Here is a 10,651-nt window from a genome sequence, read left to right on the forward strand (position 1 = left end):
TGGACACCCCTTTGTGTCAATGGCTTTGCAGTTGGAACTTAAATAGTTCTCTGCAAGATCAAAAAAGTTATTTTGATTCTGGAGCCCATCTGAGCAAGCACTTGGGAAGTGTGAAGAAAAAACAAAAATCGTTTCCAACAGAAAGCTTCAGCAGAGTCAAAGAAAACAGTCATCTGCCCTGAATGGGTGGAGCAAGGGGATAGGGAATGAAAAAGTCTCAAAGAACAAATAATGTACAGTACATTCTCATACTGCTGCTTTTTATATACATGCAACAAGTTAATGTGCAATGTGGCCTTTCATTTCTTGCCCACGGTTCAAATCACTCATGACCACTCACCCTACAAAGCCGCTATAATGAGCTAAAAGCAGCAATGCACTCAGACTGCAATCTTTTGCCTTCTGCTGCAGTGAGGCTGCACAACATTTCCCTTGTTTCAAACTATTTAAATCAGCTTTGAACTTATTTGACATTGTGATTAGCAACAGCTTCAGCCTGATTTACATGAAAATGCATTCGCAAAGATACCCAAAAAGCAATAAATGTTTGCCATCCACTCTTGCATTAACTGCACGAAAAAGAATTGTGTTTAGCTTCTCGTGCCATTCCCAAACTTCCTCTGTGCACTTTCTTGGTCAGCCAATTACAAGGTGAATTAATTAAGTCGTGGTGTGAAATCCTGGTTAGCAGGGCCCTCCAGCTGCACACCTGCTTTTCTCATCATTGGTTGTACTTCCTCAAGATGTTGTAATTAGTTGGTGACATGGCAAGGGCCACAGGGAGCGAGAGAAAGCAGATGTTTAGGGGATTGCAGATCCACGGGGTTAGAGGGAAATGAATACAGATGTAGCCTGCAGGCTGCTTCTACTCATTCATGCATTTCTTTGACTCAGTGCAGCAGGTGGAGGATGCGAAAGTCAAGACAGCTCAGAGCAGTTTGCCAGGCGAAGTCCTAATTGTTAAACAGCTATCTTTAAATGTGTAGAATTTGTCCAAGTGCTGAATGTTTGGAAAATTCTAGGTGCATTTACAAAAAAACGAAAGCATGTCAGATGGTCTTATAAATAATCATAGAAGCACCCCGTTTTCATTTAGCATCCACAAAATTCCATGAGTGACCGTGGAACCATTCAAAACCCACAGAATTCATCACAGCCTCATAGCAAAAGGAACATTTTGCATGTTCCAGCAACTTAAAGTGTGCAGTTCCTGAAATCCTATTTCCCCTAAGCAGATCAAGATAATCCTCAACTGAAATGATGGAATAAGGAAGTCTGGACAGGGACAGACGGATATAATCTTATAATGCCGCATCACAATGGAGAAGACTGAAAGTCCTATCGCTGACCAGTCAACCCTTTCTGACCTCTTAACAACATGTGGGATCAGACCACCTTGACATAAACTGCACTGGAAATAGTCCAGGGCAGATTGTTTTTTGTTGCATATTGTCAGCAGCTGATCGTGACACATTTTAAAGAGTCTCCAAAAAAACTTTAAAAAAACCCGAACACTGAGGGAGATCTGATTTGTACCAATCAGCTCTTCCTGCCCTGTCGGAGCTTAGCACTCTACTACAGAGGTTAGTCACTGGTCCATATGAACGCCCAGGCAGCTGTAATGTTTTTTGATGACTGCTTTTTTTAGCTGTTCAGGCCTGCAGTTGGCAGATGTGACAAATTTTAATAGGCATGCAATAATTAGGTGCACTAGCAAATGTAAACAAAACAAAACCCTCTTTAATCTCGTAAAAGAAAATAGAAAAGAACAAGAACAACACTGCCAGGCAAAAAAATTGCTGTTTGCTGGCTCCTTGCCTTACTTACTTATTGTCTCTAAACCCGCTCCCAGAGCAGCGTGCAGTGATAACGGTGGCAGATGCTGCACTAAGAATTCCGGACATGTCTCAGACCTGTCAGGATGAGATCAGAGTCATCCGTTCATACAGATGCCTCGGCTCAGAAACAGAGGCGAGGCAGGGTTTGTTCAACTGATGATTCAACAGTTTGACTCTGAGGGAGCAGAGGTTTTTTTTTAAAGTTTCACACTCAATTTCTCACAGAAGTAAGCAAAGAAAATCTCTGATTTCCACCTTTTGGCATTCGACATGACAATGGTTGCACACGGGTTTTGTAGCTTTCAACTTGGTGTGCTATTGTAGCTAATAAAGGCACCTCTTTTTAAAAGAACCAAAGTGCTCTTGAATTTGTTGTTCACTTTATTTGATCAAAATTCGAAAAAAATGACACATTATTGCATTCCATCCCCAGTTTGTATGTATTATGTCATCTTTGCTAGCTCTTGCTAGGTTTAAAAGAAAGTGAAGACTGCAATGCATTGGTTTCACCCATGTTTACATTATCCTGCATCATCACAGCTTATGTGGAAATCAAATATCAGTCCTTATATAAGAACATTTAATCTTTATTATTCAGTTGATCAACTTTGCAGAAAACATGAATAATTTCAATTTGAGCACAATTAAATACAGTTCAAACCAATTCTTTAAAATCAAAATCCAATTCATGCTCCTGTTATGGTCCGTTTCATATTTTACATTATTATTATACCCCTATTTTGACAGACTCAGTTCATCTATCTCATTTCATATATCTGCATCATCCTCGCTGAACAGATTTCTTGTGATTGTCTCATTCATGAGTTTTGTCCTTTGTTGCCTGTTGGTTCTGTGGAAAACATTTCCCCCGAGCTCTTGTGTGGGCTTTGACGTGTTTTATGACATGAGTAACGCACAGGTTAAATTGTGTGACTGTACTGCCTATTGAGGCCCACACGCACCCTCTCTGATTCCTGGAAGACATTTCACAGCTCAGCAGAGGGAACACGAACGAACAATAGCCCCAGTTCATTAATGGCGATCCTCGAAAACACTACTCAGTCTCCCAATAGGTAACACTCTTGTTATACACCCTCATCTACAAAGCTGTTCTCACTCAGCAGCACACCAATCAATTCTGAATAATGCCTCCAGAATAATCCAATTGGCTCGAGGACCCTTGATGATCCTGAAGATAAAAAAGAATAATGTCTCTCTACTTCCCCCGTCTCTGCTGCCCTTGGGTGCTGTGTTCCTCTCTGACCAAGTAACTGTCATGCTAAACACTCCAAGCATAATCATTAGTGTGATATTATTTATTATTCATTAACCTGTGGTCAGCAGCCAGGCAGGCAAACAGGGGAGGGGACTGTCCTTTCTAATGAGAGCAATAACTCTGCTTAAATGAGATTGTTCTGTCACTGGCTGATGTGAGGGGGAATTCATTTGCAGGATCTGAGAGTAAGAATACCTGCGAGCTGTCAGCCATTTTGACAGGCACTCCTAACCTTAAGCTTCTGTTTTTGATGATTCTTGTAGTTTCTTTGTTTTGTGTGTGCATTTTTGGTGCCATTAATAATACTAAGATCACAGTATGTGACACTAGAATGTAAAAATGGGTCACTGGACACATTGGTTTGCGAAGAAAATCTGAGATTATTCAAAAATAGTTATGAAGAATATGACTGAACAGCAGAACAGCTTTAGGAATCGCTTCCCCTTTTTCACTTTGTGTTGCTTGTAGATATCCTAACTGTTCATCCATTGTTTGAAGCTAACTCTTTATGCCTTTAGCAAACCGATCCAACTGCGGATCTAAAAAAGTTGCCTGTTTAATGTCACACTTCTGTGTTTGTTGCTTGCTTGTTCCTCAGTTATACTTTTGCCCATCTTTTGCTCTTTTTCATTCAACACAGGCTTCATTAATCTTAGGCTACAACATGCCAGAGTCAATTTGGTCAGCAGCTTTTTTTTTATTTGGCTTTAGACTTGTTATTTAACTAAAATGTTTTCTAAGTTTCAGAGATATTTATTCACTCACTCCAACTGTTTTTAGGGAAGATTACAACTTTGATGTAATATTTTTGATAGGTTTTTTGGTAAGCTATTTTTCAAAAAGAGAGTTATGACTATTTGTGAAATAAAAATAAACTGCTAAATTAGTTTTTAAAAGAGAGAGTTATCTTCATTCTTATCTTTAAAATTCATCATGGGTTTGTATTAGATTCAATTACATGGTCAATCTACCCTTATGCTGTGAACTTATCCACTGACCCAGATCAATTAACAACTAACCTGGGACAAATTGAGCCACAGGAACACTTTTCTATAAGAAAAGAAAAGAAATAGAATAATTCTGACCAAATTTCAGGATGTATCTTATTGGATTAGAGGCTTTCATTTTACATCTGCCAAATTTTCACATATCTTGAGGACCACATAAGAAAAAATGGCTCATCTGACACCCCTCTCCCTTACCTGCCTTTGATCTGTTGTCTCTGTTTGATTGTGAGCTCTTCATCAATTGCATCAACGTTAACATTTAATAGTTTTATCTTTTTTAAGGTAGTTAGATTAAAGTTGATTTATCCAGCAGTGTATCAGTTACCCTCAACTAAATCCTTGGTAAAAGTACAATTTAAAGGATTAAACAGCCCGGGGAGTACCACAAACCAGAGTCCATCTCCAGTAGAGATGTAAAAAAAATGTATATTGGAAGTTCTGTTTACTCACCTTAGATAAATGAAGTTTACATTAAATACTGCTGATATAGTCAGCTCAATCTGTCGAAGGCCTGAAGATTTTGGGAAGAGCCAATAACATTGAGCTATTTTCTTACACATGCAACCTTGCAAGCGGCTCCTGGTGGAAAGAAGATGGACTTTAAATTTATTGACCTGAACCGTGTGATTTTATGCCCCGAGTCTACATGTGGCAAACTGCTTGATTTCTTCGCACATCTCCACTGTGTTATTTGTGTTAATGTTTCTGAGCAAACCTAATCTTCGCTCATCCCTCATGCAGCTCCAGTGCCTCCAGCTGTTTGAGAAGTAATTTCCTCGTGCACACGTTTCACGGAAAGGGAAACGTTCAGGTAAAATTGAGTGTAAGGTTTGTCCTCTTATGTTCATGTAGCAGGTAAAGTAGACTGCACACTGAAAATACAATCCTCATAAGTACAAAATCAATGCAACGAGATGCAATGAAGCTACACGTAATCGCTTCCAAACAACAGCAAACGCATCCACCCTGTTTTGTGTTCATTCCACTTCCAGCATCAAGCTATAATTTTCCTGATGTTACGGTCTGAGTATAATTTGCTACAAAGAGCATTTTTTTGTGTGTTGAGGAAACTTGTTTTACACCTATCATGCCATGGAACAAAGAATTTCACGGCAAACACACTGGCTGATTTCTTCATTTTGGAGAAAACACACAGCTGGTAACTGTTGATTCTTATCAACAGTTTTATTCAAAATCCCTTAAAGGGACAAGGTCACAGTTCTATTCCGATGCTATCAGAAACAATCCAGGAAATTCCAAAAAACTTTTCTCCACCATCAGCTATCTCCTCAAACCACAATCCCCTCCACTGATGGGCACTACAGCAGAGCAGTGCAATCGTTTTATGGATTTTTTCACCTCAAAGATTGCTCACATCCGCTCAGCCCTTTCCGGCCCCCCCACTCAAGCTGATCCCCCAACATCTGCCATCACCCAACCCCTGACCTGTTTTCCTTTGGTCTCACCAGAAGAGGTGCGAAACATCATCAGGAAGATGAAACCCTCAACTTGTGCCCTTGACCCCCTCCCAACCTCCCTGGTAAAATCCCATATTACTGTCCTAAGTCCCCTGATCACCTCTGTCATAAATCACTCTCTCCAAACCGGCCATGTCCCCCCCGTTCTAAAAACAGGCATTATCAGACCACTTCTCAAAATACACAACCTTGACCCAGAGGTCCTCTCAAACTACAGGCCCATCTCCAATCTACCCTTCATTTCAAAAGTACTTGAGAAAGCAGTTGCCACCCACCTTCAGAACCATCTACAACTAAATAATCTGTATGAAAAATTTCAGTCCGGTTTCCGCCTCGCCCACAGCACAGAGACTGCACTAATAAGAGTCACAAACGACCTTCTTATGTCATCCGATGCCGGCACTCCCTCCCTCCTCATCCTCCTGGACCTATCTGTTGCTTTTGACACAGTTGACCACACTATTCTCCTGAACAGGCTCCACCTCACCACTGGACTCACAAACACTGCCCTCACTTGGTTCCAGTCATACCTTACAAACCGGACAGAGTACATTTCCATGGGTCACTCCACATCGAACCCACACACAGTCACCTGCGGTGTCCCCCAGGGGTCAGTCCTTGGCCCCATCCTGTTTATCCTCTACCTCATTCCCCTTGGTCAGGTCATCAGCCGCCATGGCTGTTCATTTCATTGTTATGCCGACGACACACAACTATATGTAAATGCCACTGCTGCAACCCCCCCCTCTTCATCACCGTCACAACTCACCGCCTGTCTGGAGGAGGTAAAGCTATGGATGGAGCACAACTTCCTCCAATTAAACAGCTCCAAAACTGAAGCTATCCTAGTCGGCACTCCTCACCAGACCAAATCATCTCCCATAACCAGCATCACCTTTTCCGGCTCCAACATCCCCCTCTCATTAACTGTGACCAACCTTGGTGTTAAAATGGACCCCCAACTCAACTTTGATTCTCATATCAACCTCCTCTGCAAAACCTCCTTCTACCACCTCCGGAACATTTCCAAACTCCGCCCCATTCTTTCCCTGTCAGATGCCGAAAAGCTGGTACATGCTTTTGTGTCATCAAGGCTGGACTACTGCAACGCACTTCTCATCGGATCTCTAGCAAGAGCCTGCAGAGGCTCCAATACATCCAGAACTCTGCAGCTAGGATCCTGATGAGAGTGCGTAAACATGAGCACATTACCCCCATCCTCCACTCACTCCACTGGCTTCCCGTCGCCACCAGGATCGAATTCAAAATATCCCTCCTCACACACCAATGTCTTCATGGACATGCCCCCCCCTACCTAAAGGAACTCCTGGACCCTCTCAAAACTTCACGTCCCTCCCGCTCCACTCACTTAAACCTCCTCTACCAACCCAGAACCAGACTGAGGACCATGGGAGATAGGGCCTTCTGTGCTGCTGCCCCACGCCTGTGGAATGCCCTCCCCGACACCCTGAGAGCACCACAATCAACCGATTGTTTTAAAAGGGGTCTAAAGACATTTCTTTTTAGCAAGAGTTATGGTCCCCTCTCTTAGATGTTTATTTCATTGCTCTTATTATTCTATTTTATTTTATTTTTTTTCTCCTTCTTTTTATCATTTTTAAACCTGTAAGCCCTTTGAGATCTCTGATATAAAGGGCACTACAAATAAAATGTATTATTATTATTATTATTATTATTATTATTATTATTATTATTATTATTATCAGTCCTTTGGAAATAAACATGCATTGTGATAACATTTAGTTACTGCAACACACTTAAGGGAAAGCATTTGAAAGGCTGGAAGGGTTTGCGTCATACAGTAAAACATGTTTAAATAAACTCCACTGTCTAAGATACAATCAGATGATCAGACCATATGCTGTGGATAAGACAGTAAATCATCTTTAAAATGTTTTATCTAAAAAGAAGAGTGACACTCGTTTGGTCTCATGAAAGAAAGTGTTTAGATATATTGGCCTAACATCGGTATCAGCAGATATTCATCTTGTTGAGGCCAAAAGGGATGACTTAAGCCCTATTCGGACGGGACTAGTTCAATGGGGGGACGTATGGTAATGTTGGTTAACCAGACGACGCTAGGGAGAAGAAATGACCAATTCGGACGGGACAAGAAATCCCTGTAATATTCATCTAACATGGGAGGAGTTTTCTTGAATATAAAGCATTCTTCTCCAAAATTATTGTATACAAACGCAGAAGACTTTTTTGTTTGTTTACCTGAATGATAAGTATTACTAAAACGTATTGTACAGTATAACAGAACAGAAGATTTATTCATTTTTGACCTTAATGTAAAGTACTGTTCACCAAAAGTTTTGCTCAGGATACTTATTTTACCTGAATGTAAAGTATAGTTTAAAAAAAGGATTGCACAACGAAACTTAAAGGGATAGTTCGGGATATTTGACATGAATCTGTATGGCATCACCATAACCAGTGTCGTGCATTCAAACTGACTTACCCCCGACAGTGTCCTGTGAGCCGAGTTTTTGTCCAGTGTTGGTCAAGGCGAAAGTAGTCCGGCTTGTTTGCTGGGGTCAAGAAATTAGCACGTTTTTCTTCCCAAAACAGTACGTGTGCTAAAGAGTGATTTATTTCATCACAAAAACCGAAGCCGGCAAAAGTCACTCCTCGTTATCACTTGGGCCCTATACTGTCTCTCATTGTGTATCAGTGCGCACGTCATTCTGACCGCAAGCTGTGCGCACGAGTCTTTCTGTTCTTTGGCAGTGCTCAACACTTACTCTGCAGACAACTGGCCATCGGGTCCAGCTGGTCTGGGACGCCTCTTCCAGTTGATCTTGGGAACATGGAAAAAAGTTCTCAGACGCCTGCATTCAGGAGTGCAGGGAAGTCACCGTTATTTGTGATGCAGGCAGCAGCTGTCCCGCGGCCGCCGACATCCTCATCTATGGAAAGGTTTTGTATCTGGGGCATAACTAAATCCCACTCGTGGCAGCAGTAACATTCCACCTCTGTCTGCATTACTTCGCACTTCAAACAAGTGCACCAGGATTTGTCGGCCACCCTGGGTATCGCAGCTCCAGCACTGGCTCCAGCTTCTGTTTCCATCACTTCTCTGTCCACCCTCTCTCTTTCTGCCCGATCTAAGTCCATTTGGCGAACTTCCTCCTCAGTATAAACGGGTTCATAAAGATACCCCCTTGGCTCTGAACGGAAGTCAATATGTTCCTCGTCGCTCTCGTTGTCAGACATCTTCCCGAGCAGTAAACAAAGTGAACTCGTGCGCACAGCTCGCGGTCAGAATGACGTGCGCAGTGATACACAATGAGAGACAGTATAGGGCCCAAGTGATAACGAGGAGTGACTTTTGCCGGCTTCGGTTTTTGTGATGAAATAAATCACTCTTTAGCACACGTACTGTTTTGGGAAGAAAAACGCGCTAATTTCTTGACCCCAGCAAACAAGCCACTGCACGAAAAGAGGGATTTGTGTCACTGTGGACGGCAGTGAACTTCCGCGAATTTGCCTAATTTTCGGACGCACCTGGGCGCTTGCAGGCAGACAAACTTTAAGTTTGTTGAGCGACAAAATCGTCGGAAACGAACCCAACTCGCGGCGGGCTCTCACAGCGGGGTGCTAATGGCCCAGCGATTAGCACCCCGCTGTGAGAGTGCCTGGACCTCCCACTGGCCTCGCTGGTATTGGACGAAAAAGGCACGTGATTACATGAAAAAGCTCCTGTAAAGCTGACCGCCCATTGGCCAATAAGGTTAATATATGCATACTTTATATGGGCATATCATTCAGCAATTATGATTAATAATTGTGATTATGATTACTAATATTCCTGGGATGTTTGTGTACTTCATATATTCACGTCATTCTTATAAGCTGCACTATGACTAGGCTAATGCAGGCATGAATGACATGAATCTATTGAGGAAATGGAAAAAGGAAACTTTTTTTTTTAAAGCGCTTTTATTGCCACACCACACAATGTACATAGCGTACATTGTAATAAGAACCATATTGATAATAAAGAATTGAAAACTATATACACACACACTGCTGTAGCCTACGATATACACAATAAGCCTAAACGCCGCCGTTTGGAATCCGCATTCTTCGCATTACTCCGGTCCCTGCAGAGTCTGCGGAGTTGTCAGACGTCCTCATCCTGGATCAGAAGCTGGCTTCTGGGAGCTGTTGGAATAACTAATAAATAATCCATGCACAGCATATTGACAACTTGTCTATAAAGTAACGAAATTCATATTTACAGCGTATATGTTCTTACTCTCTTTCACTCTTCTGTGGTGAGACTGTGAGTATTTCGGGTTGGCTTCAAAACGCGCCTGTAGCACAGCACACAGGTCCGTCACGCAGCTAAAAACAAACAAACAAACAAGAGGAATGAATAAAATGACCAGTGCTTAAAAGTATCAGTGCCAGCCGTGGTAAAAGTCAGCGCCGCTCACCCTCGATAGTGTCCCCGTCTGCCTCTCTGAAGTTCGGACTGTTTGCCACCGCCTCCTTCAAGCGACTCGTTACATCCATATTGTGAGGTGACAGTAGCCTGTAAAAACAATAGATTCACTTATTCTTACCCTTGACCTGGATTATAATGCCACGGTGAGTTATGCAGGTGGCGAACTGCTTCCTATAAAATGAAAACACGGAATTAATTTTTTTTAAATAAAGCAACTCAAACTGGTTTTCACGTGATGGACACAATTAAGTTGAGTTTAGCCTAAAGCCACAGTCAATAACCTACTCTTACCGCGATTTTCGGATTCTGTATCCGCCTTCTCTTGGGGGTGCGCTCTTCAACTTCTCTGGAATGTCCACACTCCAGTGTGTTCTCGACGGCCATCTTGCCTCCAACCTAGCGAATCTCTGGTCGATTCCCTCCAGAACCCTCTCCACGACCGTATCCACGGTGCTGGCCACCATACGAGACATCCCGGTCATAGCATTCAACAGGACTTTCATTTTATCTGCCTGTAAGCAAGTGAGTAAGTAAATTTAATATACAGCACATTTAAAATCAGCGAGAACTGTCCC

At 42.2% G+C, this 10,651-nt stretch overlaps 1 long non-coding RNA gene across 1 annotated transcript; it reads right to left on the reverse strand.

The window, feature by feature from the left end:
- Positions 1 to 9,653: 9,653 nt before the first annotated feature.
- LOC142402498 (uncharacterized) lies at positions 9,654 to 10,158 on the reverse strand. Its single transcript, XR_012773376.1, has 3 exons — positions 10,066 to 10,158; positions 9,885 to 9,973; positions 9,654 to 9,790 (listed from the first exon to the last, which is right to left on the reverse strand). It is a non-coding gene; the product is annotated as an uncharacterized LOC142402498 (long non-coding RNA).
- Between the last annotated feature and the right edge of the window lie 493 nt (positions 10,159 to 10,651).

This window comes from Odontesthes bonariensis, chromosome 17 (genome assembly GCF_027942865.1).
Source record: "Odontesthes bonariensis isolate fOdoBon6 chromosome 17, fOdoBon6.hap1, whole genome shotgun sequence".
NCBI lineage: Eukaryota > Metazoa > Chordata > Actinopteri > Atheriniformes > Atherinopsidae > Odontesthes > Odontesthes bonariensis.